This window comes from the organism of the source record quoted next, unplaced genomic scaffold (genome assembly GCF_019419815.1).
Source record: "Pyrus x bretschneideri cultivar Hongxiangsu unplaced genomic scaffold, Pyrus_bretschneideri_v1 Contig32, whole genome shotgun sequence".
In the NCBI taxonomy this organism is placed as follows: Eukaryota; Viridiplantae; Streptophyta; class Magnoliopsida; order Rosales; family Rosaceae; genus Pyrus; species Pyrus x bretschneideri.
This window is the reverse complement of record NW_025999635.1, coordinates 3,603,735-3,625,413: the sequence shown is the minus strand read 5'-3', so window position 1 is coordinate 3,625,413 and position 21,679 is coordinate 3,603,735. Positions and strand designations below refer to the sequence as shown.

The 21,679-nt window shown below is 36.0% G+C and overlaps 1 protein-coding gene, 1 long non-coding RNA gene, 1 other non-coding gene and 1 pseudogene across 3 annotated transcripts in view; 1 reads left to right on the top strand and 3 right to left on the bottom strand.

The window, feature by feature from the left end:
- LOC103953755 (superoxide dismutase [Mn], mitochondrial-like) overlaps window positions 1–21,679 on the bottom strand; it is a 70,989-nt gene that overhangs the window by 25,138 nt on the left and 24,172 nt on the right. The gene's annotated exons all lie outside the window — the stretch shown is intronic.
- Window positions 7,973–8,167, bottom strand: LOC125480271. Its single transcript, XR_007260650.1, has one exon. It is a non-coding gene; the product is annotated as a U2 spliceosomal RNA (small nuclear RNA).
- Window positions 10,048–10,649, bottom strand: LOC125480226. The gene is made up of 3 exons (XR_007260613.1): window positions 10,485–10,649; window positions 10,298–10,375; window positions 10,048–10,206 (listed from the first exon to the last, which is right to left on the bottom strand). It is a non-coding gene; the product is annotated as an uncharacterized LOC125480226 (long non-coding RNA).
- On the top strand, window positions 11,069–13,938 carry LOC125480144 (annotated as a pseudogene).

Below are 21,679 nucleotides of genomic sequence, written 5' to 3'. Positions count from 1 at the left end.
CATCTTCAAGGTTTCTACGTCTGCTTCGTATTGCTGCTGCAGCGGCGAAGGCGGAGGCGGAGGCGGCAACATTCTTCTTCTTCTGCAGTGATTGGTAGTCAATGAGTTGGGGAAATCGAGAAGGGAGTGAATTGTGTGATTCCCAGCAATCGGCACGTCTAGAGGAGCGGTTGAAGAGAATCAGGACATTCTTGTTGTTGTCGTTGTCGTTGGTACGTGCTCGGTGCTTGTCGAAGAAATGGGGAGTGGAGATTAAGGCGCGCCATGACTTGCATACACAACGGAATCACAGGAGACATATGACCTGTAGCCACGAAAGTATCTCGACGATTATATCCTCGTTGTTGGAGGAGAAGATCGACAATTTTCCGTCATCATCCGCCATAAGTACTCAAAACGACGTCGATCTCTGTGTGGATATGATGAGAGAGCGGCTGAGGGATTAAAACTGCAGGCAGATTCTGTTGCTTGTCTGACAGCCCTAGCCAAATGCTTTGAAGGTGTCTGATTGGGCACAGCTGACTAAACGAATACTGTCACCAAAAGAAGAACGCTGTCATAAACAAGAAACGGGCAGATTCTTTTTCTGAGATGGTTCCTCAGTTCCTCTTCCTCAGAATTCTTTTGGTGTTGAAAATCTTGGGGTGCAGGTTGGATTCTTTAAGGTGTTCCGTATTTATACCACCAGTCTGGAATCCCGAAATCGTAGCGATTTGTACTGATTAGAGCAATTGTATTTTAGGGATGTAGTCACACTAAGATTTTAAAAGATTTTAAAGGATTTTAAAAGTGATAGATTTTATAGGATTTAAGAGGATTAGAGACTTCTACAAAATTCATATGGATTTTTAAAGAATTTGAATGGATTGTGGTGGAAGGATTTGAAATTCTAAGGGGTGAGGTTGGATTCTTTTTAGTCTTGGTTATATATACTTTTGACTTTCAAATCCCACAAAATCCACAACTTATTGAAATCATCCAAAATCTTAATTTTTTTAATACACTTAGATTTGGATGGATTTTTAAATTCTTTAAAATTTTTTAATTGACTACACCTAGATTTTAAAGGATTCTAAAATCCTTTAATTGACTACGCTTAGATTTGAATGGATTCTAAACTCCTTTAAAATCCTTTAATTGACTACATTAGAATTTTAAAGTCTTTTAAAATCCTCTCAAATCCGAGTTTGACTACACCTCCTTAGTGCACGATACTACGGATTTTATTTGTTTCCTTGTATAGCTAATTTACTTGTATAGACTATAGACTCCCCGTAATCCTATATATAGACTCCATTCAGAGAGGAATAAACATACATATGTGCCCATTTACAATTTAACTTATTGTGTGTCTAGTTTTTGTCAACTATTTTTTGTGTTCAATTTTAACTATATATTTTTTAAAATAATTTTTAACCGCACGATGTACAATGGATCCCCGAAATCCTCACAAATAAGATCCGGAAAGGATTCTCATTCATAAAAAGTCCATTCATCTCATAAGTCAAACTAAAACCACATAACTCTTTAAATATTCATACTAATTTCTATCAAATCTATTAATTTTAAAGCCTTTTAAAATTTATTAACAATAAAACAATTTTAGGGATGGAGTCAAATTAAGATTCGATAATAGACTTTAAAACTCGAATATAGACAGTACAAGAAAATATGAATTTTGTGAAAAAACGGGTTTCATCACATATTCATTGAAATTCGTCACATATATTTATATGTAATGAATATCACCTATGACGCGCCACCAATATACGTCACGAATTTTTCGTTCTTCACTTATTAGTTATTATGTGATCCAACTTTCCTCACACATTCTCAGCTCATATTCCATAGTTGAACCAAGGTGTCACTTATTCTTGAAATGTGTGATGACTTATGCTTTCGTCACATACTACGTTAAGTTCAATATAATTTTATAGGTAAATCACATTTTACCATTTTAATTTTGAACCACATAATATATTTATACCTCATTTTTTGAACACTGCGATTTCGTACATTAATTTACAAATTCGTTGCAATGTCATAAAAATTTCTGTGAGTTTAACCTTTAAATGATGATGTGACAAATGAGGATCCACATTTTTATGACATGGATAAGCCACGTGGACAAAAAACTAACTAATAAAAAAATTTTATTAATATTTCCTAATCTCTTCACTTTCGCCGCCGACTCCGACGACGCCGCCCCCGCTAAGTCCAAAAGCTCCGCGCTTCTTCCGCCATGTCGTTGCTCGAAGTCATTGCGAGAGGCTCGGCCTAATTTCAAACCAAATTCTCTACCATCGGATCCCATTGTTCTTGACCTGGAACCCATTTTTGAAAATTTGAAACTTAAATTCGACGACCCAACCCCTTCTTCTCCATCAACCTTAGGATCAGCCACACACCGTTTCCCGAACCCTGCATCGATCGAATCGCCGACACTGTCGGAAAGTACGAAGCTTTGGCTTGGATCTGTGGGGGTTTGAGTTGCTTTGCTGGTCTGGGTTTGTTCGTCGTGTGGAACGACAAGGCGTCCAAGATTCCATTTGCCCCAAAAGTGTCCCTTTGACAACCTGCGAGTGGAGCTCGCCGGAGAACCGTAGCTACATCCACGTCCAAGATCCCATTTTTCTGATACCCATTTGGATTCTTTTGTATTTCTGAAATTCTTTCTATTAATTTTTTTTTTATTTATATTGTGCAAAGTTGGCATCCGTGTCAACAAAAATATGGGCCTATATTTGCCACGTCATCATGTAATCACAAATTTGACATATTAATTAACAGATATCTGACATTGCAACAAATTTGTAAGGTGATGTATGACATTGTAATGTTCAAAAAATGAGGTAATTTTTACATTAGTAACATGTTTGATAAACTAAACATGCACAAAGAGAACAAATGTCGTTTAGAAACAATAAACTAAAGAAAAAAAAACCTAAAGCAACCTAAGTCTACCATACAGAATACTACGTGAAGCCCAACTAAACCATGAAGACCCTTTGCGTTGTTGCTACTGTTGGTTGAAGGATACTAGTAACTTAGCCGATAAAAATTTCTCATAAATCTGGGAAGATGCAAGAGAAAAAAAAATTAAGAACAATACGGATACCATAGGCAACAATTGCAAACACATGCAATTAATCTATGCTCAAGAGTGCACAAATTCTAGCTCGGTATAGTTCAATTTGATGCCAAGGAAAGTACTGTAAATAATAAGCCTGTAATTGAAAATAACAAGAAAAGAAGTCAGTCAACTAGCTATCAACCTGTAACTGAAAATCATTAACTAAAAATCAAAGAAGAAGAAGTTCATTCAAGCTAATTGATGTTCTTTTTCCAAAGGCCACAAGGCCAAGCCAGTACAAGACAAACGTGTATGTTTGGTGCTAGTGAATGGTGTGTCCTCAAGGCTTTAGATAGCAAAATGATTCTACAAGGCAAGGACAAGAAGCATGGATAAGGTTTTATGTGATTTTCAGAGGGAGAGGAGGAGAATGTGGGGTTGGAGTTGCAACCCCCGCTATTTGAACTGTTATTGTATAATCTAAGAGCTCAAATTCATATAAACATTACTTATGGCTCAGCCCCTATTCAATCCTCATAAACTTTCATAAGTTTTCTAAGACACCAAGGTAAAGTAAAATCATCATCAACAAGCAAAAGCACAACAACCATACCATGTCTAAAGCAAAGGCACAAATTATTCCTAGGAGAAAATTAAGCACAACTATTATGTATGGCAAAATTAGAGTAATTTGAAAAAATAATTGGACCTAATCTCAAATCAGTGAAAGAGTTATCTAGACCTTATCAAATGCTAGAGTTCTATCGGAAGAGATAGAAAACACATCTTAAATGAGCATACAATTAAACAAGCTTTTAGCTTCTACAAAATTTAAACAGAACACAACAACATGGAAATATAGGTGATGATCTAACGAATAGCATGATCAACCTGCAAAGACAGAAATGAATTCACGCACGTCATTTGCTGCCTAAGCTATTTGGACCTTTGGACCTTTGAAGAGACCATTCCTAAAAAACAGTGAAACCCAAATACTAAATCCCAATTATAAGGCAAAGCAATCATATAAGTGACACAGAATAATGGAAAACGGCATATTATCTTTTAGACCTTATGCATGAAAAGATAAAAATTTTAAAGCCTACGAATTGCTAAGCAGGTGGATGACTAATTAAAGCTTTTGGATTTTGTATTGCTTGTGGCCTGCTTTGGAGGTGATTGTATGCTTAAAAATGGGAGGTGTTGTTCTCAGAAGTGATTCTAACCTGCGCAAAAAGGGTCCCAATTTTTTCGTACATGTAATTTATTATTTTATCTATATAAATTCAATTAATTTTGTTAAAAACAATAAACAAAATGTATTCATAACTGATAATAAAATGCAAAACCAGATTACAAAATATAACTATACAAAAATTGAAATATTTCAAAAGGTTTTTTAACAGAATAAGTTTGGAACACTTAGAAAAAATTCAAATTGGAAATTCATAATTTTTGAAATTTGTAAATGCATTCCAATTAGGTTCTAATTTTTTGAAAAATATTCGAATTCGAAAATTTTACAGTCGGAGTCGAAAGCAGCGTTCCAACTTGCAACCCTATGTGTGTGTGATTGTAGTTGGAGCAACAAGTGAATTTCGTTAAAAAGCCACTTCGTAGGAAGTTGGAGCAATAATGTGACTTGTGAAGTACGTCAATTATTAGAATAATCAAGTTAGATTTGTAGCTATGAGTGTGCTAACAGATGGCTTAAAGAGGGTAATGGAAGTGATCGACATTGGAGCTCCTCTAAGTGTTTCAGTAGGCGGAGTGACTCTAGGACATAAAAAACTCCTTCACCGAAACCCATTTTGCCCACCTAAATGGCCTGAAACCGCCTTTTAAGGAAAGAAAAAAACAGAGCAGCGGTGGCCAAATCGTTTGGACATCCACTTAAAGTGGGCGACGTTGTTCCATTCAAATATAACAAATCCCCTTAAAGTCACGTACATAAAAAAAGGAGTAATTATCATTAATAGCCAAAATTTAACACCAAATTTCATAAATGTCACTTTTTATAAAAACTTTCAAATATAACAAAAAACTCACGTGAATAGACCTAAATACCCTCAAAATCCACATCCATATATAGAAGAAATTCAAGGAAGTTGTGATGCAAGATTGCAGTCATAGTGTATTCCTGACATTCCTGATGCCTGGAATGAATTGTTGTTTCTCCATTTGCTCCATTAGTATATTTGCATCTTGAACAAGCGCACCAATTCTAGTTTGCATGCCCATGCATCGTGTTTGTGCCATACTCAGTGCACAAATGAGTTAAAACATATGGTAATCAATTTTTTTCTGCATAATGATAACAAGATATACAGGCTGATTAATACCCAATTTTTTCCCAAAATTAAGGCTCGGTGTTGCTGTTCTCTCATAGTTGAAGCAAGATTGGGATCCTGCAGTTCTGAAAGCTCCACCTATAACATATATGGAGGAGAAGTAAAGATAAGCATGAATAAATTATCCAAAATTTTTACGAGAAAGTTTTGAAACAATGAATATTTGTGTTCTGTAAATTAATCTACCTCTGTTGACTACAAAAATTACAAAGCCTACGTGGCGCGCAGGCCGAGTAACTAATGAGCTAACTACGTCCTTCGGTTGAATGCGGGGCGTGCCAACTCGTCGGCCGAGCTCGGCCGAGGAGTAAAATTTGTTGATGTTGCGTTGAGCGCGTTGTTGACTTCTTTATCTTGCGACTGCGGCCGAGGAGGGAACAAATCTCGGCCTTTGGATTCTCGAGCCTGAAGACAAGGCTGCTAGTTCTACGAAGTTCAATATCAAATTCGGCTCTCAAGGTGCCGAATGTAGTAACCTGGTAACACCTCACTTCGCCGAGAAGGCTAATGGGATGACCTCTGCCAATAAGGATTTAAAAATCCTTCTCGACCGAGACTTGGATAGATAACCAGTCGGCCTCGACGCAGTGCTGTTTATCCAAACTGAAGGTGCTTCGGGAACGACTGATTCTACGGCAACAGTGCTGTTTATCCAAACTGAAGATGTTTTCCGGTTGCCTTCACAGTGCTGTTTATCCAAACTGAAGATGTGTCGGCGGAAAAAAGAAAATAAAAATCTCAAGATGTTTGAGAGGTTTTGCGCAGGGCAGTTGTGTGTTGAATTGGAGGTCCTTTGAATGATGCCCGTTGCACTGTATTTATAGAGTCTTGAATACCCAAGCCGTGCAAACCAATCCTAATTACATTGTGACTCTGAGTCCTTATTTGTTCTCATCTTATCAAAATTTTGTTGTCATCTTGCAACCTGATGCAATCCTGCTTTGACTAATAACCTTTATCCCTCATTATCATAACCTTCTGCCAAAGACCACATGCATGCATGACTCCTTCACCAATTCCTAGATAAGACCACGTGCACCAATCTCATCCATGAATTCCAAGTCACTTTGTTCCGAAACAACCACCTGGATATATCAAAAATTAGGTTTTAACTATCCTAGTTATTATTAAGATATAATATTACGATAAAAATCAAAATATTACTTCTCAATAATAACTAAAAATTATTTCAACCACTTCATCATCCAACGGTCTAAAATTCGCCTATTCAACGGTCTCGATTGCTCAGGCCGATGGTGTAATTTTGGGTCCAAACAACCTCACTAGCTAGAAGCAGACTAGGGCAATCATCTGCATTGGGTACGTAGAAAAACACTGTACAGCTGCCAAAAGTTATCTTCCTTCAGGATTGCTAACCTCAGATTCCAAACTTTCTGCCATCGACTATTTTTCCTCATTGAAAAACTATGTAGTTAGAAGAGGCCACAATTCAGAATTTTTTTCATTAAATTACCAACTACATCCTTATTTTATTTGGTTTTAATTTTCAGGGTATTTAAGTCTATTTAAGTGGATTTTATGTTATTTTTAAAATATTTTAGAAAAAGTGACATTTATGAAATTAGGTGTTAAATTTTGGCTATTATCGATAATTTCTCTAAAAGAAAGTTGTACGTATTACTTTATTGGTTCTGTTTGATTGACTTTTTATCGGTTTTTTTTTTTTTTCCTTTTATGAATTATGTTTATAATTTATAATACATATCTAAAAAATATCTATTACTTTACTTTAATTAATTGCACATTGTTGACAACTAATTTCTCTCAATTGTAAGTGGTGGAATGCTCTATAGTGATTAGAGCATTTCTCCTGAATCCACTTCTCTACTGTACATTAGTATAGAATACAATTTGTAATTAAAAAAAAATATTGTCACAGACAATGAAAGATTGTAAATTGTAATGTCGTAGACAAAAAAATAAAAACTTGGAAGCGTTTACACACTTGGCCAACCCAAGAAATCGGCTATTTTATTACGATCATGTGAGGCATTTTTAATTCCACGTACAAAATCATTTCTAATCAAGAAATCTGTTACTGTATTATGCTCATGTGATGTATTTTTAATTCCACGTACAAAATCATGTCTAATTAATTACACGCACAAAGTAATTTATAACAAAGTTCTTAGTAATTCCACGTACAAATCAATTTATACTTTGTTAGCTGCTGATGCATCTAATTCCACGAACGAAATCAATTCAAAGTTGACCCTCACCAAAGTTTAATTCCTTTAGCATTCTTAGAAATAACAAGTTATGAGTTTAATTAAGTTATCATAATCACGGATGAGGATCCCATCCGAATCCAAATGGTGAGGATCTTAGGGATCCAAATGGTGAGGATCTATCCTCACATCCTAGCCGTTAATCGTGCATAATCACGTATATTTTTTCACATGTAGAGATTATTTACTTCTAGTTCTAGTTTATTTTACTGAACTTTTTTATGTTTAAAAGAAACTCCAGATTCATATGGGCATAAGCCCATTGGGCTTCGTGAGAAAGAATATGACGTGAGATTTGGTGGGGTTGCGCGGGGCCCGAGCAGTAGGGCAACGCTGGGCGACGCTCAAGAACTCCAGCAGTAAGCTACTACAGTAGGCTCTCTTCCTTAAAAAATTAATTTAATATTGTGTGGACCATTAGTTCACGTATCGAATATTAAACTAATAAGAATTGATACTACACTTGATCCTAGCCAAATGGCCGAGAAAGGTATGAGCTTTAACACGCCGAGCCTTCGTTTTTATTTTACCTCCTTAGCACATTCCCATCTTCACTGGCTGATGTGAGACACCTAGAACTTTTTTTCTCTTTGGTCGTTAAACTCAGGTGTTCTTCAAAGTAAAATTTTGTAACCTCGAAACAACATGGCGTCAAGGATTCAGCGGGAGATGATTCGAAGGTGGAGAATGCATCTCCAAGGATCTGTTGCCTCAATTTGTTTAGTTAATCAAATTAAATTGGTAATTAAACTAAGACAAACTGTTGCTTCAACAAAACTCCAAGGCTCAACCAGAGACTCTCTTATTAACAAGACAATGAATTTCTTACGTATACAACACATTTGGGACTATACATCTCAGATATCATGTATATGATTTAACACCAAGAACTCGAACTCGCAGAGGATTTATTACAAAACGTATAGAGGGAAGAAAAAGAAAATCAATCCTAGTTAGGAAAGAATAAGCAATTCGTATATGTCTATACGATACCTTCTTAAGGGGATCCAGCTCTACTGTTCATGAAGCGTGGTAGATAGTTTTCTCATATTATCCGTCTGGTGACGTGTATTAACTATATGGTACCTTTATGGTGTGATCCCAAAATAGAGTGAAAACATTCAACTTTAACTAGTCACTATATGATCTGTACATGGTCACGGGACGTTCTAGACAAAGACGCGCACTATCTTATCCTACTCCATAAATAATGGAGTGAAATCCTTCTTATGAAGCTCTTCCTAATGGGAAAATATACATGTCTTACAAGAAGGTGGCACATAAAGAGAAAAACAAAACCCTTTAATTCTAATACAAAAAAAAACCCCTAAATCTCACTGGCCGGCCCTCTCGTATATGGTAAAACCGTGCCTTTTCTCCACTTTGAATTAAATACTTATTAGTTCAAATTTCAATTTGTTGTAAACTATTTGAGTTGTGATATCAACGCGTCTAATTCCTCCAATCCCTACCTCCAAACTAAACGTATCTCATTAATTAGTTAATGGGGTAGGTCAGGTGAGGTTCATATAGTCAAGCAAGTCTCCCATGCTCTAATATTATGCCCCAGTTGGCAGTGCACTCCAAATGAATCCAGTTAAGTAGTGACAAAATTCAAATGCGAGTCCTCAGCAACTTTCACTACTAGAAATTTGGCTAAAAGCCATCCTTTTCATTAGTGTGTATTGTCAAATGTGGACACTCTCATTGGTGGCAAACCTCAATGACCACTAAGCAGCCATTAAACTAGAAAATATGTCCTCTGTAGAGGACTCTATTGTAACAATGGCTACCAATATTGCATATAATTTTTCTAAAATTCAAAATATCTCATTGTCCGTCTTATTAGTGGCTAGATTTGAGACTAACATTGGTGCCTTTCATACTCATACACACACCAATCCTACGTGTGTATATTAGGATCAGTGGCTTTTAAAGTATAGGCACCAAAGTTGGTGTGAATCTACAGCATTCCAAATGGCCAGTAGGTTCGAATTGTATTACATGCATTTTAGGAATAGCTCTGCACTATATTAAAACTCAACTTGTTAATATAAAATTCACATGAAATTTAAATTTGCAAAAGGATTCACATTTCCAACCAACCACACTTTATATCCAATAGATTTATCAATAACAAGGTTTGTGCTACATAAGAAAGCATATTATATTCAACGATGTTGTCCAACACAACCCAGGACCCAAGGGTGATGACACTACATTTTATAATACCTATGTACCTATGCACATCCACCAACAACAAACTGATAACTAACAAAATCCACCTAATTGGCTCTATGCCTTCCCTATGTCATTTCTAGTATATACATCAAGTAAAATTCACAGAAAGGGATCATAGTTAACTTTTCACTTACTGAATTTCAATTATTCACAACAAATCCTACATAACTTACAAGTTACAACTAAGCCTTCTTCAGAATTCCATCCTCCCACTGCAAGCGTTGGACCTAAGTTCGTCAAGCAATGAAGCTCACTTAACCACATTCCCTTCTTGAGAGTCCCACAATTTTTTCTGAATTGAAAAATAAATCTTTTACAAAACATGGTAAAAATAAAACACGATGAATTAAGAACAATATATTGAAAACATACCAAGAGCTTACATCTTTGTGGAACATCTGAAGCAAGCATGACAGCATATGTGGAAGACTCGTCTCTGTCAGCTTCCACCTTCATTCCACCTGCAAATGTACAAAAAGAGTTCACAACACCAAACTACAACCCAGACCGAATTAAACGAATAACTTTGTATTTAGTAGGTCTTAATTCTACGAAGCCGAAATTCCTTACCAATGAGGCACACCACGGTTTCTCTTCTTGATAGGTCAATCACATGCTGAAACTCAAACAAAAAATCAACATTATAAATTCACGAAAAAACAATGCAATGATTTCAACGTATAATCATCCTTTCAGGTGGGCAATCATTAGATACAGATTGATGTGTTGAAATGCCACGGCTGCCAATTGATATAGTTTTTTTAGCATGCACACAAAAATTGTTCAGCCAAAACAATCTCTAATTAAAGCATCACAGTTTATTAAATTGAAGTTGAATCAATACCTGAGAATAGAGGCTAATCATAAGGTTAGGAACCTGTGAAAACAAAGGAAAATAACAATAATAAATTTGAATTTACTACAATTTTCTCTAAGACCATATTTCATATACTCTACTTAAAGATTCAATTCTCATCGTTCTCATCGTTAGATGTTTAACCCATTAAAAAAAATCAAAAACTTAAATTAAGAAACAACTGAAGAGATATGATATCAACACCCTTAGCAAGAATAAGGCCAAATCCTTTCCAAGAGAGCAAGGAAAATGCTAACAAGTTAAAAAGAAAAAAAATATTCCTAACATGAAGACGACAATGACTCGAGATTATATGACTACATTACATCTCCTTTGGTTAATCCATCATGTGATGATGAAGTACCGAATCATCCAAAAATCCTCGATTCTAGAGCAGGGGATGCTCCCATGGCTGAATTCAAATTAATGCTCCGTTACTCTTTTTTTTTTCAAGCAATGGAAATCTGCGTGTGCGTTGCAGGGAAGGTGACAAACGAGTGCTTCTTATGTTCAAGCAAGATCTTGAGGATCCTTCAAATTGGCTTTCGTCATGGACTAGTGATGGGGACTGTTGCAACTGGACTGGAGTTGTCTGTGATGATTTAACCGGTCACGTCCGTGAGCTTCACCTCGCTAATTGGTTGGGTGGTAAGATAAATCCTTCTTTGCTCCATTTCAAGCATCTCAACTATTTGGACTTAAGTTGCAACAATTTTCAAGGCATGATTCCTAGCTTCTTGGGTTCTCTTAAAACTTTGATATACCTTAACCTCTCAGTAGCTGGATTCCAAGGATTAATTCCTCCTCAATTGGGAAACCTCACAATTCTACATCTTCTCAGTCTCAGTTGTCAATCGCTGAAAGTTGAGAATCTCGAATGGATTTCCAGTCTTTCCCACTTTAAAAACCTAGACCTGAGTTTTATTAATCTTAGCAAAGCATCTAATAGGTTGCAAGCAATAAACGAGCTCCTTTTTTCGGTAGAGTTACATATGGTCAATTGTCAACTTGATCACATTCCCGCTCTTCCTATCATAAATTTTACTTCGCTTTCTGTCCTCGATCTTTCCTATGACAGTTTCGATTCTTTGATGCCTAGGTGGGTTTTCAGTCTTCGAAATTTAACTTCCCTTTATCTCAGTAGTTGTGGTTTCCAAGGTACATTCTCTAGCCATCCCAAGGAACCAGATCTTTCATTAGATAATCTGTGTGAGATGGACATTGATCTTTCGTACAACAATTTCAATGGAAACGTATCAGATATCTTTGAAAGCTTGTCTCTGTGTGGTCCAGACCGAATAAAGTCATTGTCGTCAGTGCGTAATAATTTTTCGGGTCATTTAACAAAGCAGTTAGGAGAGTTTAGAAACTTAAACCACCTTGATATCTATGGCAATTCAATATCAGGTCCCATCCCAATTTCATTAGGTAACCTATCATACTTGGAGTCCTTAAGCATTTCTAATGATCGGTTTAATGGAACTCTTCCGGAAGTGATTGGCCAACTGAAAATGCTGAGTTATTTGGAGATATCGGATAACTCATTAAAAGGTGTGGTGTCTGAAGCTCATTTTTCCCACCTCACAAAACTGAAGCATTTCATTGCAGCCAGGAATCCATTGACTTTGAAAACAAGTCGAGACTAGCTTCCTCCTTTCCAACTTGAGCGTTTATCTTTGGATTATTGGCATCTAGGGCATGAATTTCCTATGTGGCTTTGGACACAGACACAATTGAAGCTTCTAAGCCTAGCCAATACAGGAATTTCAGACACCATTCCGACTTGGTTTTGGAACATATCTTGGCAGTTGGATACTCTAAATCTCTCTAGCAACCAGTTGCATGGTGAGATTTAAGGAATAGCTGGGGGGAGACCAGTTTGATGGTTTGTTACCTTTGGTTTTGCTCCTCAGTAAGTGAACTAGATCCTTCCAGCTCATCATTTTCTGGATCTCTCTTCCACTTCTTTTGTGATAGGATGAACGAATTCGAACCAAAAGAACTTACCAAGCTTCATCTTAGGGACAATCTTCTCACCGGAGAAATTCCTACTTGTTTGATGAACTGGAAATGGTTGTCAACTTTAAACTTAAACAGCAACAAGCTGACTGGGAACATCCCAAGCTCCATAGGGTACTTAGAGAGACTGGTATCGTTGCATTTGCGCAATAATCATCTATATGGAGAATCACTTTTGTCGATGCAAAACTGTACGGATTTGTTACTTGTTGGCCTTGGCCAAAATAAATTTCTGGAAGCAATCCAACATGGATTGGGACAAGCCTTCCGAAATTGATGATTCTTAACATTCGTTCAAATAAGCTTCAAGGAGACATTCCTCATGAACTCTGTCATCAGAAAACTCTCCAAATCTTGGACCTTGCAAACAATAGCCTTTCAGGAGCAACACCAACATGCTTCCAAAATTTCAGTGCCATGGTCACCATGCCAGATGTATACAAGGTGCGGATTTTTTTTCCGTTTTCTTCTGGATTCTGTGATAGTGTTGACAAAAGGGAGACAAGACGAATATTATGGGACGTCAACACTTGGGTTGGTCATAGTTATGGACTTTTCAGACAACATGATATCTGGAGAGATCCCTGAGGAACTGACCAGCCTCCCTGGCTTGCAGTCCTTGAATTTATGGATAAATCTTTCGACTGAAAGAATCCCTTCAAAGATTGGTAACATGAAATAGTTACAGTCTATGGATTTATCCACGAACCAACTTGATGGTGAAATTCCCCAAAGCATGAGAAGTTTGACATTTTTGAGTCACTTAAACGTGTCCTACAACAATTTGACAGGAGAAATTCCGAAAAGCACTCGGCTTCAGAGCCTTGATCAGTCTAGCTTCATCGGCAATGAACTTTGCGGAGATCCACTCAACACGAATTGCAGCTCAGATAGGATGGTGCCACCAACAGTTGAGCAAGACAGAGGAGGATACCGTTTACTTGAAGACAAGTGGTTCTACCTGAGCTTGGGACTTGGATTCTTCGCGGGGTTTTGGATTGTGCTTGGTTCTTTGCTAGTAAACATGCCATGGAGCATTCTTCTTTCACAGTTGCTGAATAGGATGGTGCTTAAACTGTATCATGTATTTGAGTGAGCTTGTTGGCATTTTCCTTGCGGTGACAAATAACATACTTTTGTTTGATTGTATTTTCTTTTACTTTGTTTTAAAAATAGGATAGTGAGCAAATTTTATGATGTAAGATGAAGTCGCTTTTCTTTGTGTTTTTTACCTACTAATTGTGAACTTTTGATTAATCAAGAATCCTTCAACTGTTGATTGATTTAAGAGAGAGTATTATACATGTTTGATTGTGATTTATAATTGGCTACTTAATTTGGGCCTACAAATAGTCAAGAAATATGACTCAATGACTCAAGGATCGGATAAATATTACCCGTTTGGTAACATGTGTTGACTATATGGTACCTTTATGTTATGAAGCCAAAAATAAAGTGAAAATATTGTACTCTAACTAGTCACTATATTATCAATACTGATCACGAAACGTTCAAGACAAAATGCGCGCTATGTTACCCTACTCCATAAATAATGGAGCAGAATCCTTCTTATAAAGCTCCTTCTTGATGGGAAATATACATGTCTAACAAGAAGTTGGCACATTTGGAGTAAAACAAACCCCTTAAAAGGAAAATTAAAAACCCCATCAGAGCAGACTCACTTCATGATCATGATCGATCAGTGAGCAAAACCGGGGCTCGGAACATCGCCATACCGTCTGTAAAAATCGTAATCTCCATTGCCGACATCATAATCAGCAGTTTCTCCCGGAAAATCTTCCATAACCAAAACGCTTTCGCGACGATTTTAAAATTGTGGCTCCCGGGGTTGATATTTTCCACTATTGAGCCTGATAGTTGCCACCACAGCCCACAGGCAGAAGAAGAAAAATGAGCAGAACATCGAACAACTTCCTCCTCCCCATTTTTCAGTAGAATCGATATGGTAATTGAGAGTCGAAAGGGAGAAGAAGAAGCGAGACATGCACTACTTTAATAGGTGGTAAGGCCATATGCTCGTGAATTTGATTTATTAAGTTATTGCATGAACCATCATATGGTGCTAGTGTCATGTCATCCAATCTGGACAGAGATAAAGCTTCGTTAAAAAGTTGTCCTGCGGACCAACGTATAAAAGGTTGATGTAGAGACGCTACTAAGGATGTAAATTGGCCGAGTCAAGCCGAGTAGCAGAGTGCTCAAACTAAGCTCAGATGATATTATTCGTGTTCAAGTTCTGTTCAAATTCAAAAAAGGCTCATACGAGGACACCGAGATGGGCATCGCCACATGATGGAAGACATCCGAGGGTGACATAACCCATCTTATCATGTGTATGCTCTGAACATGTTCATACATTCTCATATTACGACAGAATGGCCCCTATTGACTAACTATCAAGGGTGATGCAAGCTACCATTTCATGTTTATGCTAAGAAGATGTAAATATCCATACAAATTTGTGCCGAATAAAATATGTATTTTTAAAATTAAAATATGAAAATACATGAATATGTTTAAAGCATACATATAATACGACCCTCAAATGTCAGCCAACACTAGGCCGGGGAGGACACCGAGATCGGCGCATGTCTTTTTTCAAGCTCGAACTTGGTTCTAATCGGCTTGTTTAAACCGATTACTTTTAATTTCTTTATTATTCTTTCGTAACGGGCAAAATGGTTTTAAAAAGTGCAATTTACTTGATATTATCTTATTGACTGTTACATTTTTGGCATATTAACGTCCAAAAGCTGAGTTTAAAATTCATTTAGAAGGGGAATTGGATCTGATCCAGATTTAAATTGTAGAGATCTTACGGATCTTTAAATTTTAGTCATTCATTGTGTATCTTACGGTCACAAATCATTTGATCTTCTTTTATTTAAAATTAAACACAAATAGTATTTAATGAAAACTAATCACACAATATATAATGAACGGTTAAGATGTTAAGATCCCCACAAAGTGGAGAGGATCATCTTCCAAAGAGGAATTTCTTTAGTACCACCGGATGTAATGACCGAAAAAAAGAAAAGTACCACTCTATGTCCCAAATGATGCACAACTGTGTGCGAATGACATATATTTTCTCAAAACTCTGTGCATTCGGATGGGATTTTGATCATCCGCCGAATGGTTTCTGTTGAGAGTTGTCTACGTTGATGAGGCATAAGGTTTATCATGTGCTAATATAATTTATTAAGTTATTTCTTATATTATCAATTAATTTTATGATAAAGCCTATTTCTCCTACTTTACCACAAAATCCGCACCACCCCATACCTCGCATCATACCATCCACACAACCAAACCCTATTCTCCCTACTTTACCACCAAATCCGCACCACCCCATACCTCCGACCATATCATCCACACAACCTAATCTTCCCTATTTCCCTATATTAAACAGTCTTATTCCATCCCCATCACCTATCTCCACTGTACCTTTTATCCCTGACCCTTTACCAACCCTATCCTCTACGATTGCAGTCCGTATTGCCCCTGTCTCATCTTCTTCTCAGATGCACACAGGTGGACAACAAGATGACGTGAAGCGCGTGTAGCCGTTAGGCTTCACACATGGACAACCTTGCTCTGATACTATGATGAAATTAGAATTCCACCGTAAAACCAATTGACAATATAAAAAGTAGTCTAATATCATGTAAGCACATAGCAAATTTTGTCCCTCACCAACATGGGAGAACTCTCAACAGTTTCTACATGTCGACACCGTTTTCCCTTTCAAGCTACTTGTGTATGCACGTACAAGCTAAGAGGTTACAAGCTATTGCAATTTTCAATGTATGCTGCTCATTCAAAAGAACTCACAAAAGCAAGGCAAATTTGGATGTCATAGTCGTACCATCACATACTAATACTCTAAGTGAACAACAAAATTTATATATTTCAGATGTGTTATAGCTAAGTGAATTAAACACGCGTTATAATGTGTTGATAACACTATGCATAAAAAAATTTCCAGTAGTATGGTATGTGCACCGTGTTTACGAGATGTGTTGGGAACTAGTTAGGATCGACTGTGACATTGCCATGAGGAAAGTTCCTGACTTCATTCTATGGCCATGTTGAGAACTAGCTTATGTAGTGAGCACATATCATGTACTTATCTGTAAAGTGATTCCCTTCCTCATAAACACTTTTAAGTTATGCGCTAATATAGTTAGAACGTTTTGTTTGTAAGAAAATACTTAACTTTTTCAAAAATACTTTTCAACTTTTTTAAAAGCATTCTCAAACAGCTCTTAAAACGGAATGAATAAGTAAATACATTTTTAATCTCATGCAGAATTTGCTCTAAGAGAATACAAGTGGTGCCATTGCACAGGACCTTCGTTTGAGTCTCAAGGCACAAAATCTTAGTGCTGGCCTTGATGTCATGCATGGTGCAACCGTGCCATTTCTCCACTTTGAATCAAATAATTGTTATTGGTTTCAAATTTCAATTTGTTGTATACTATTTGATGAATACAAGTTGTGACATCAACGCGGTTTAATTCCTACAATCCATATAGTCAAGCAAGTCTCCCGTGCTCTAATATTATGTTCCAATTGGGTGACACTTAGGGTCCAAATGAATCCAATTAAGTAGTGACAAAATTCAAATGCGATTCCTAAGCAACAGTCACTTTTTATAGATGCCTTGTTGATTGTTCAACCTTTTTTAAGTGCCATTTAAATTTCATTTTACAATCTATATGTTGTTCATCTCGAATACGTACATAGGGTTAGGCCAACTACTTAGAAGGGCACACTAGTCTATCTGCATTCGAACTCAACTTTTTTAGAGTAACTTTTTCTTTGTAAAAATGGAATAAAAATGGGATTAGCTAGTGGTTTCGTAAAAATTTTACTATTTCAGGAGTTGAGAAGACTTAAAGAGGTATTTCAACCTCCTTTAATCATAATCGTGCAATTCACTAAAGCTAAAAATCAAACTTAGAATGTACCGTATAAAATACGGATCTGAAATTATCATTAAACCACCTGCAGTGATTACTTTTTCAAAGTACTTTAAAACATCTATCATCATCCATTCTATACTGCATGGGCAAACAGTTTTGGGAATTTCTCTTGGGAAAAGGTAAATAAATTGCCAAAGCAGGCCTAGCAAACAGTTTTCCCCCTGTCCGGTCCAAATGTCCAGAAAGAAAAGGTTTCTGAGTTGTGACGGTGGCGACGTGGGCGAGAAGAACCGCTTACTCTCGGACGCGGACTGTTTGATGGACTAAAAGCTGACAAATTCTACGCGGTTAATTAAAATCTCCCTCCAGCTGACGTGGAGCCGATCGCATCTTATCTCGTCTGCAGTCGCTGGAACCTCCTCTCCCACTCCCTGTCCTCTTCACGCGCTTTCACCAAAATTATCGCACCACAAAAAAAAAAAATATATTAACATTTCAAAATTTTATTTTGGCTCTCAAAACTTTCTATATTTAGAAAGAAAAATACACTTCTGATGAGTATATAAAAAGATTTTTAGAATGCTAATAACAATTCCCAAAGAAAATAGTGAACATCTAAATTGGGTGGAGTTTTTATATGTGTCGAGAACACATCATGTTGCACCGCATATTATAATACAAATAGTTGGATACTTGAAAAACAAACTCTTAACTATTTTTATTATAATACTTAGTATACCAAACTGTATTTCCAGCCCACTAAATTTTTTTCTCAAATTAAGATGTACACTTTATATAGTTATATAAATTAGGATGCAATACCGTATTATGCGACAACAGTGATGCATAAACATCACATTGATTAATGTTATTATTTTGTTAAATGTGATTGAATAACCTATATAAGATGAGTTTTGTTCGAAGATATTTCTAAAGTTTTTAGACACAACAAGAATTAGACTGTAGTTTCAACTTTGGCGTCCTTAATATCAAAAGAAAAATGCTAAGTGAGAAAATATTTCGTACCATTCTATTCTACGTTGATTAATAATTTTATTTTATTCAATATTAATTGTATGCATCATTTAACATATCACGTCATGAAAAATATAAACTTCATAACCATAGTCAGTCCAAAATAATATTATGTTTGAAATTATGTAAATGATAAGGAGCCAACTTCCTAGTAAAGTCGTAGCAGCGCGTGACAAGTCTTTTGACAAGACTCCGTCAAACTGAAAAATCAACAGTTTGAGGTTCCAAAACACACTTTAAATTCACACAAAATCCGCATAAACCTCACACCTTCTTCAACACTGCACCCAAAACCCAAATTAACCAGCAGCTTATTTAGCTCACACCACTCTTCCTCCACCACCACCTCCTCCTCCTCCTCCTCATTCTTCCAATCCCATTACTTCCCTCCAAATCACTTCATATTCTCCAAGTTTTTCACAGAAACCCTAATGGCAAAAACGGTATTAATCCTCTTCCTCATAGTGTTGTCATCAGTGCTAACATCTTCTGCATCCGCTAGGCTTTTGAACGACCACCTTACGTTATTACCAGAAAACCCTTCACAACCACGGAAACAGCAAGTGTTGCCATACCACAAAGACGACAATACAGATATTCAAGCTTCTGCTGTTGAAAGTTCAAGATTTGGTGCTGCTGCAGCTGCAAAGTATGGACCGCTCGTTTTGAATCTTCTTCCCAAAGGGACAAAGCCGCCTTCTGGACCAAGCAAAGGAACCAACGACCTCAAGAACTAAACACATCGAGTGATACGAATCGAAGCAGATTTCATTTCTCTGTGTTTATTTATTTATTTATAGCAAGAAACAATAGTTTGATATTTCATTAATTAATCCAAACAAATACTGGTTTAAGTCGAGCATTAAGCAAGGTTTATCCACTAATGATCCATATCATGAGTCAAGCATTAAGCTAGGTTGTACGTTTTTTCTTTGATCTTTTTCAAAGGAAATGACCTCATTTCAAAACTATTAGAATGAAATACAATCCTTCAAATATAAAGTTCTGAATGAAATCAAGATAGTTTCCTCAAATCATGACAAGTTTATATTAACCAAATTTGTAGCGCATGACACCAAATTTATAATAACTTAAGTTCCATAAGCCATAAATTTTGTTTCAATTACTTTAAATTTGGTGCATGCATGGAAACTTAAGTTCCTACAAGCGTTACATGTTTCAAATATGAAAGCTTCATAACTTATAACAAAGCTATATACTTTAATTTACCCTCATTTCATTTATTTTTATCCTTCAAGTGGAGTAATTTAATCACAAAGTCTACTCCTGGTTTCAAACAATCAATTAACAATCAAGGGTGCCTGCAGACCATGATCTATAGCTAAACAATTTAATTGAATATTTCGGTTGAGAATAACAACACCTAATATATAAATTAAAAAATTGCAAAGAAGTTGACATTTCCTTGTGAAGATAGAAGTCTTTCTATAGTTGAAAGATTAAGAAATCAACGTTTGCTGTCCAATTTTGACTTTGATAGGTATAGCTACAGACTGCAGTTTAAAGAAAGACAGGGAACCTTAAGGAAAAACGAAAGATATTTAGGCCCCTCGAGTTTTTTTTTTTTTTTTTTTTTGATCAAAATGGTCTCTGAATTTTACATAATTTCTTACTTTGATATTGTAATGAAAATCGATAGTAAGTGGTTCATAAGTTTGTTCACTATAAATCTCATTTTGGTCATAGGCTGAAAAATTTGTCAATGTCATCATTTAATTGTCACTTGAATAGCTATGAGATTGCATTTTTAAGTGCATTTTTGTTAAACCAATCTCTCTACTTAACAAAGATATGAATTGACAGATTTTTTTATGAAATGACCAAAATGATTTACAGTGGACAAACTCAGAGACCACTTCTATCAATTTTCATCATCAGAAACTAAAGTGAAGAATTATGTCAATCTCAGAAACCATTTTAACTAAAAAGCCGAAAACAATGAGTATTCTTATTGTTGTTTTCTAATTAGATTAGTGATGAGATCATTAAGTGGGTCATTTTTTTTTTTCTTTTCAGTACATCGCTCTTTTACATTAATTAAGGGGGAGTCGACTAAGCCATATAATAGGTAACCTAATTTGGTATCGAATTTGTTATCCATAAGATTTGAATCTAAGATCTCTTATATTTAAATGAAGATGAATAACATCAAATCATAATACTGAATAGTTAAAGTAGGTTAGTTTTGAAATCAAGAAAGATGAACGTGAAGACGCAGCTGCTTGGTGCCCCAAGTAACAAAGCTGTTCAACCTACCAGTCAGTCAATTAGTCTATTAGACCTTGGTTTTAGAAGGCTTTGCAAGTAATCTCTATCCATTGGCACCCTTTGAAAAATTAGCAGATCAAGAAAGATGAACGTGAAGGCGCAGCTGCTTGGTGCCCTGAGTAACAAAACTGTACAACCTACCAGTCAAGTCAATTAGTCTATTAGACCTTGGTTTTAGAAAGCTTTGCAAGTAATCTCTATCCATTAGCACCCTTTGAAAAATCGGCAGATAATTACGTGGAGAACAAAGCTTCCCTTGTTTACTTTTTCTTTTTGGTCGAAAGCTTTACTTGTTTACCATCTTATGCTTATCAAGTGCGATATAGTCAACGACTTGATGTCATCTCCAAATGCCATGTTTGTAACGTAGTTCTACACTTAAGAAAAACTTATCTTTATGGATTCATTATTTTTTATCAAGTAATGTTAAATAAATTAAATTTATAGACAAAATTTGTAAACTAAATTACATTGAATTGACGATTGAATTATTCTTAATAGTTGATAAACATGCTCATTTTATATTGGTGATACATCATTTAACTTACAACTTTTATATATAAATTTAATCTTTCTAACATTATCCTTTTTCATTTGCTGCAAATCACAATTCACGT